The sequence below is a fragment of the Oculina patagonica genome, chromosome 4 (assembly GCF_052425735.1).
Source record: "Oculina patagonica isolate OP01 chromosome 4, crgOcupat, whole genome shotgun sequence".
NCBI lineage: Eukaryota > Metazoa > Cnidaria > Anthozoa > Scleractinia > Oculinidae > Oculina > Oculina patagonica.
This window is the reverse complement of record NC_135761.1, coordinates 34851027-34859183: the sequence shown is the minus strand read 5'-3', so window position 1 is coordinate 34859183 and position 8157 is coordinate 34851027. Positions and strand designations below refer to the sequence as shown.

Here is an 8157-nt window from a genome sequence, read left to right as displayed (position 1 = left end):
CACTCGACCCGCGCGGGTTTTAGTTAAGTACGACTCATTTTGGGCATGGCAAGCTCGTAAACGCTTACAATTCCACCTGAAACTGCAAAAGGTTGTGTTAAAGAAATAAATTCACTCACCAGAAGTTCTTGTTTGGATGAAAAGCTGCCATAACGTGCAAATGCAGGCGAAATCAAACCATCACTGCTTCAAGCTCATCAAGTCAATGTGACGCTGAGTAACCAGGCGAATTGCGATCGTGAGGTCTGGGTTCTAGGGGGATACAAATTTGCTTTTACATGAAGTACAAGGTGCAGAATTCTTCATATTACTTCGCTGTGTAAAGGTGTGATGTGAACTCAACTGATTTTGCTGTGTTTCTGCGTTCAGGTAAGAGATAATGTTACAATATTGTCTTGTATTTATGCGCCTCGACATGATTTAAACACTGCTTAGGCGTTGTGTTTTTAAACAAGCCTACTGACTCGAAATGTATGCCTTCCCGATGACCATGCAGTAAGCTGTAGTTCACGCTGCCAAATACTCGATCGTAAAGTTTTTTTGCCGCAAATTTCGGCTTATCCTCGGTGTAAGAACCTGTGAAACTCACCGGTGACGTAAAACAAAGAACGAACAAAGCAACAAAGAGCGTCAAAAACAATACAGAGCAGGAAAACAAAAGCTCCAAAACAAAGAAAAATATCACAGGTTCTTACACCGAGGTAAACCCCAAATTTCAGGAGTGTTGTCGTGTCACCAAACCCAAAGCAACCATTTAACAACGCAAATTATAGTATGGCTAGTATCTGTACGCTATCTTTTTGATGTAAGACTTGTGAAATAGATGTTCACAACTTTGCTCGCACCCAGGTGAAAGATTTCATTGAATTTGAGATAGTTTGCAGTCACTCGCGCAAATCCTGTTCCCCCGGACTTCTGCTAGTGGTATCAGGTCGTTTCGCACGATGACCCATTCATCCGAAGACGTTTCGCCCGATCTCTGAGTCGATCCCCCCGAAGAAATAGTCGATTCGCCCGCACCAACAGTCGATTCGCCCGGACTAAGAGTCGATTCGCTCGGACTAATAAAATCCAGGTTAATCAAGTATGTTTTGTTGGCTTAACTTAACCAAACATATAGCATTTAACGGTTCCTAATCTTTGGCACTGCCAGTAAAACGTTAAGTTTAATTTAGCGTTTATTGGAAACAAACACTGTCCATGGATACATACACCTTATTTGACGGCTTAACATATAATACGCGTGGATATTTTGCAAATTCCGTAGTATTTTTCCGAGCCGTGTAGGGGCAAGGAAAAATATGAGCAATGAGCAAAATGAGACGTTAAAGCTGTCCGATAAGAGCGTCGTTCAGACGCTCTTACGAAAATCACACTTACCTTGCACAGGCCACTAATTAACTAGTATTGTTAAGAAACTCAAACTGTAAACAACTGACTTTTTTGAAATTAAAAAAAAACGTGTGTTAAACAAAATAAAGCAAAACTATGGCAAAGTAGACCTTAGTCTGTGCGCTGTTAAACTTTACTGAACTTAAACTGCAATTTTGTCTGATGTTTTTTTTTTTGGGGGGGGGGATCATATAAAAAAAGGATTACGTAGGGAGGTGGGGGCAGGGTTTAAAATTTGTGATGACGAGGGAGCGCCATTATATTTTACAGGAACTGTCTATCAAATCCCCTCTCCCCATAAAAATGAACTGTCACTTAATTAAGGCAATAAGGAATAATAAATACCAATGAAAATCTAAAAACGAATAACGAATAAGTCGTAAAAAATGCGAAGGAATAAAGAATAAGTCAGTTCCAATAATTCCTCTTCCACCCCCGATTATTTTACGTCGAACACTGAATGAAATTGTGTCAGTTTTCTGGTTTTCCCGTAAACTAATATTATTGCGGAATTTCATCTTTGCTCGGTCGCTCTCGACCGAGACCTTATTTAACTTTTCACTCGCACCATCTAAAATCTATATCATAAAGCAAATAAAGAAGCCTGAAAACTCGAGAAATGTAGAAAACATGAGCCGCAGGTGAATGTTTTCTACATTTCCCTCGTGTTCTCAAGTGCCTGTCGTGTTTTATGGCATGTACTAAAACCCGAAACAACGAAACGAAACCACTGAAACGAAACGAGCGAAAGCACCGAAACGAGCGAAACGAAACCGCCGAAACGGCCCAAACGAGCGAAACGAAACTAAATCACCGAAACAAACAAAACCAATTACAATAATTGAGAGCTAACCGTAAACAGGCTAACCGGAGTGCATAGTAGGCTAACCTAAGTGAAAAGTAGGCTAACCGGAGTGTGTAGTAGGCTAACAGGAGTGTATAGTAGGCTAACCGGAGCGAATGGTAGGCTAACCGGAGTGTATAGTAGGCTAAACTGAGTGCATAGTACGGTAAGCGGCGAAAATATTGAAGTTGTGCTTGTTTCGGTAATTTTGTTTTGTTTCGGTCGTTTCGTTTCGGTGGTTTCGTTTCGTTGTTTCGGGTTTTAGTACATGCCGTGTTTTATGACAGTATAAAACATGGCTTGGGCTTCTTTATGGGAAAACGAATAGCGGATGTATCTATGGAAAGAGTTTTTTGCAAGAAACGAAGTGTCTATTGGCGGCGTGATAAATAGGATTGAAATAGATGTATCCATGGGCAGCGTTCGTTTACAATAAATGCATGACAAATTGAATTTAACTGGCATCGCCAAAGATTAAGAAACGTTAAATGCTTTATGTTTGATAAAATAAGCCAATATGATTATCCAGGATTTTATTAGTTCGGGCGAATCGACTGTTGGTCCGGGCAAATCGACTTTTTTTTCGGGCGAATCGACTCAGAGATCGGGCGAAACATAGTCAGGCGAATGGGTCATCGGGCGAAACGACCGCAATTCCTGCTAGTTAGGGCCTTTACATCACTCTTAAACTAGAAATATTATTTTAAGAACAAATTTCTCAAAACAAATTGCGAATTAAGGACCTTTGTCTTAGCACAGCCCCACACATTAATTACTAGGGGTAGTTGACACTAAAAGTGCCCCCGGTCTTTTGATCTTATCTGATTAGAATAAAATGAAAACTTGTTTGTGTTTATCTTTTAGGGTTGTGAATATGCGCAAAACTGTAGCTTGCGGTTTAGTGTCACGAGGTTGAGCTGCTATCGTTGTTGGGTACAGAGTGAGGCAGTGGGCACTGAGAAGCCTGGTGAGAAGTTGAAGATATTTCAATTTTATTGTAAGATAACTTAACTGTAACAATTCTTTAAACATGAAAGGAAACTATATTTATATTGGTTTTTTGAGGAACTGATGAAATGTTTCATAAAACATTGAAAAAACATTCTAACTTTAACTTTCATACTTAATTGCTATATAATCTGTTGTTGCATGGCAACAAAATGATAGAAATATATGCAGGGTTTATAAAATACCGGGTAATGTTACATTTTGTTTGAATAACTTTAGTTAAATTGATGGAAAAGATGATACTTAATTAACTGAAACATTTTAAATTTTATAATAATGTACATAAAACTCTCATTTTTTTTTGGGGGGGGGGGGAACAATATCCTTCATCGTGTTAAAACACTGAACTGTAACTTTATAATTAACATTGTTAATTGTATGACATGAAAATGCAGTCACAATTTTCTGCAATAAAGATAAGATAAGATAAGAAACTTTATTTAAGTGTCAAAACCTTATAGCCTGGAAAATAATACTGTACTAATTAGGGGACACTGCTAAAAACTAAAAGCTACACTAATACTAAATATAAATACAATAAAAATATATATGTCATATAAAAATGTTATTATAATCTATGATATAGAAAAATGTTTAAATCTTATAATTGTTAAAAAAAATAAAATAATAATAATAATAATGACTTGACTTGAGAGGCACTATGTGTAGCATAGGATGCATCCCTTACAGCTGTTGTCCATTAAGCGAGTTATATCCCTTTTGCGAATACGGTTTGTAAAAGCCTGCAGTGTCTTGGCTGATCTGTCAGCCGTAGAAAGTTTGCCCCATAGTTTGGGTCCTACATAACGCAAAGAGTGCTTTCCATAAGTAATGTCCAGTGTTGTATCTAGGAGTAGAAAATCTGATTGACTCAGGGCTTGGGCTTGGGCTTCCGTCACAGTTGTAGATTTGGTTGTGGTTAAACACTTGCCATGAAAGTGTCGCAATATAAATTGGGTAAGACTGTAAACATTGTCCATCCTGCATGGCATTGATTTGGTCCTCCCAGACAGACAGTGGAAGGGAACCAGTGCTGTCTGTAAGTACTGCATCTCATACCAGTTTGGTGGACCCTTCTTTTGGGTGCTGTGCTTGTCCCTTCCATGTAATGTGTCCAGACACATTAAATGTTCCAGAGTTGTATTTGATTAGTGTATCAATCTTTGTCACCTCACATGCTTGTTTTGGAGAGAATCTGAAATTGACGTTGTGGGAAGGGATGTTTTCAATTAATGCGCCTTTCTTGAAGAATATTGTCCCGGAGGATGCGGACTGAAGGTTCCATAGCTTGACAGGCTGTTGGTTATGCATCCTGACAAGAAATAGTTGACGTTTGCATCCTTCCCCTTTTTGGTGCATCACCCGAACCACCTTGAAGCCATCACTTGAAATTTGAACAGTTGCATCATAATAGAGGTTAGAACTTGCTTTACTTTGCTGGTCTTTTGTAACATGTTGTATGTAGCCAATGAGCACTGTTGAGATAAGAAAAGATGCGTTAAAATGTCAATGGAGAACATGAAAACATGCTTAGGTTTTAGAAAATAGATTTGGGGAGTTGATTGAAAATTTTCATTGTGAACTGCTCGTAAATTGTGTTGTGTCAACAGTTGCTATAACAATCCATTATGGATGCCAGGAATTTTTCACATCACCTGCATACAAAATATGTTGTCTAGTTTTTCTACCTGATGCTACTCACCTGTTTTAGACGGCAATGCAGGGGATAATGGGGAGGAAGACACTCCATACTTCATCCTCTTTGAAGGAGGGGAGAGCTCCATTTGTTAATGAGAGAATTTTAACTTGTTGGTTTTCATGGCTGCTACTGTGTTTTTGCTCAAACTATCTAATCTTGCTTCCTCTAACACCCTGAATTTATAATTTGAAGTTTTCTTGAGGGATTTCAGTTTATCAAAAGTCATCAGTTCTATGACAAGATTAGAAATGTTATGAGCTCTGGTTAATGCAACATATGTAAGTCCTGTTGCTCTTTCAGAAGGGCCTAAATCTATCCACACATCATTTAGTGTCAGACCTTGTGCTTTATGAATGGTTATTGACCATGTAAGCTTGAGAGGGTATTGCTGTCTTTCCAATTTTTGTCCAAGAGTATCAGAGCAATTTGTCACTGGATACAAAAGAACACAATTTGGAATGTCAGTACAAAAACGTGGCCCTGAATAATCCTTTTCATCAAATTGAACAATGATTGCAATTGGCAAAGTTGGTGGTTTACATTTATCAGCACAGATTACATCAAGGACTGTTCCTACTGCACCATGACAAAGACCTACCGGTACTTCAGTCCACAGATTGCATGTAAGAATAACTCTAGCATTTTTTGACAGGTAAATTCTAGGTTCTAAGCCTCCCATGTCTTCTGCACTTAAACTTCTTGCTTGGTGGTTGTTATGTTGAGCATCTATCTGAATTATGGGCAAGTTATTCTCCATGAGCTGCCTTCCCAGATGCATACCATGTGATACACAAAATGGACAGCATGCAGTCCCTCCTCATCCTTTGATGAGAGCTGAGCAGTGCTCTTTCATGTTACTGTCAACATGAAGTAATGTTTACAAAGTCAGAATCAGTCAATCTTTTGCAAAATGTTTCATCTGATTTTTTTTCCACTCTTTTTTGGATTTGTTCACACACTGGGGATTCATTGTCATGAGTGGAATTGACCTTGGATGACCTGCCTTTTTAGCTTTTACTGTTTTATTTGTTTTTGGGACTATGAAGCAGCAAAATATTTAAAAATAGTAATAATAATAACAATAATTACTTAAAATTAATTAATAAAATTAATTCTAAAAGTGGTTTTCAGTGGGGCACCTGCATAAATAATTTACTTAATAAATATGGATACCATTCTTGTACATGTGCAATAAAACAAGTACTTTTTCAGTGTTATATACTTAAACAAAATGCTCATATTCTTTTTGATCTGACTTACTACTTGCTGTTAAGCTTATAATAACAGCTAATTTAACTTTTCAGGGTACTGGAGTTTCTATGGTAACACCATGTTGGGAAGCAATGAAAATTCTCTTGTTTAACTACTTATTTATTGATCTTTTTTGTAATTCACTGGCCTTCATTCCCATGTTTTTGTCCCAGTGTAACAGAAATGCATAGGGACAAGAGACCTCTTCTCTTTCACGATGCTGTAAATAATTTAAAGCGTATGGAGCTACTTCCAATGTCAGGCTCCTTCCCAATCCCATAGGTGCTGAAACACAAACACATCTTTTCCACTGCAGTAAGCATGAATAACTTTCTGCTGTTGTTCTCGGGCATCATTGTAATTTGCTTTCCATAAGCTATACCTGATTGCCTCCTCAACTGAGCGCATGGTGAAATAATAAAGGAACAGAACAGAAAAATTGACAAATCTATATTTACTCACAACATGGCAAGAAAGTCTACGTGTAAATAACAGATTGCTGGTGCTCTAATATAAAGAAGTTTTGCCAAAAAGAGATGTTGCTGTTGGAAACAACTTCTTTGTCTGGCCCTCCAATTGGAGAGCATTATTTAACTCTTACTTGTCACCACAGTCGCACAATTGAGAAGTCTGTCAAGGTTTTCTGACTTTTCTTTGCTGCTGCTAAGGGTGTTTACATTCAGTTCAACGTTCAGATTTCAGATTTTCATTGTTTTACACTATTCACATAAAATACATGATTTAAAATGTTGTTGTGGATTTTATGATAACCTTTGGTTTGATACAGGGCTTGTCCGACAGAAGCTTGTCCACTTTGTCAATATAGGCTTTTTTCTTGTGCATAGTTTGATCTTAAGCTGGATATTCTCGTCTCCTCACTTTTCAAGTAACATGAGGGTTTCTATTTGCTCACAAACTCTTCTGTAAGTTTTGATTTCTACCACTGTTTTGGATGTATTTTATTAAACACGATTGTTAAACTAAACATAAACTAAGCAAGGGAAGAGATAAGGCGGGCAGAGGACTGGTGGAGAGGCACCAGTAAAGTGAACCTGCTTTGATCTCTGTAAATTTTCATTTCTGCTTTGCCTGAGGAAAGTGAATCACATTGGCCAAAAGGTGAGAAAACTGTCAATCTGTTTCCTTTGATGCACGATGAGGTGCAATCAGATCCCTAGGAATCATTTAGTTTGCAGCGGGTTGTGGCAAATTAGAACATAAAACATCTACCGTATCTACGAACTAACAGCTTACGTACCTCAATGTTCGTGATTCCTTTGCATTCCTTATGGGGGTGGTTTACCAGACAAAACGCACATCGACCTTCTGACCTCTTCTTTTGATTGTTTGTGAAAAACGAGCTCGTTGGCGGTAGACCTTTTCGCCTGTTTCCCTCTGGGGGAAGGTTTACTTGTGGTGTGAGGCTGTAGTCCTCCTTCAGCTCCACTTCTTTCAACAGTGCGCCCAGCAAGTTTCCCAGAGACCATTCAAGGTACTCCTCTCCTCTGGTGATGGTCAGTCTAAGGGTGTCTGGGAGCTTTCCAAGTATTCACGGTACAACAATGCCCGAATACATCCTTTCATCAATTCCGATATGAGTTCGTAATCGCCGCGGTTCTCTGTCTCCGTACACTGGCTGTACGTTCAACAATTCGCTAATGTGGGCTCTTTCGATTGCGATCTTTTTTCCAAACCTTCTTTCCAACAGTTTGATGGGGGCGTTGTAATTTGCCTCGGTTAGGGCAAAACCAGCGATGCACGCTTTGGCAGGTCCCTCGACCAATCCTCGAAAAAAGGAGAACTTGTCTACATCACTCAAAGAGTCATTCGAGTGAATTGCACTTCAGTATGAGTCCCAGAACTCTTGCCACTCATGAAATCTCCCGGTAAACTTCTTCACCTCTAATTTGGGCGGTCGTGCCTTTGCTTTTTCAGTCTTCAGTGGTGGACTTGGCACGGTTTG

General features: G+C 38.8%; 1 long non-coding RNA gene across 1 annotated transcript in view; it reads left to right on the top strand.

Annotated features, from left to right (window-relative positions):
* Positions 1-298: 298 nt before the first annotated feature.
* The window catches only part of LOC144652375 (uncharacterized), a 60843-nt gene continuing 52984 nt past the window's right edge, over positions 299-8157 (top strand). Inside the window, exon 1 of the long non-coding RNA XR_013570519.1 lies at positions 299-369. This is a non-coding gene — a long non-coding RNA (uncharacterized LOC144652375). The remainder of the gene's footprint in view (positions 370-8157) is intronic.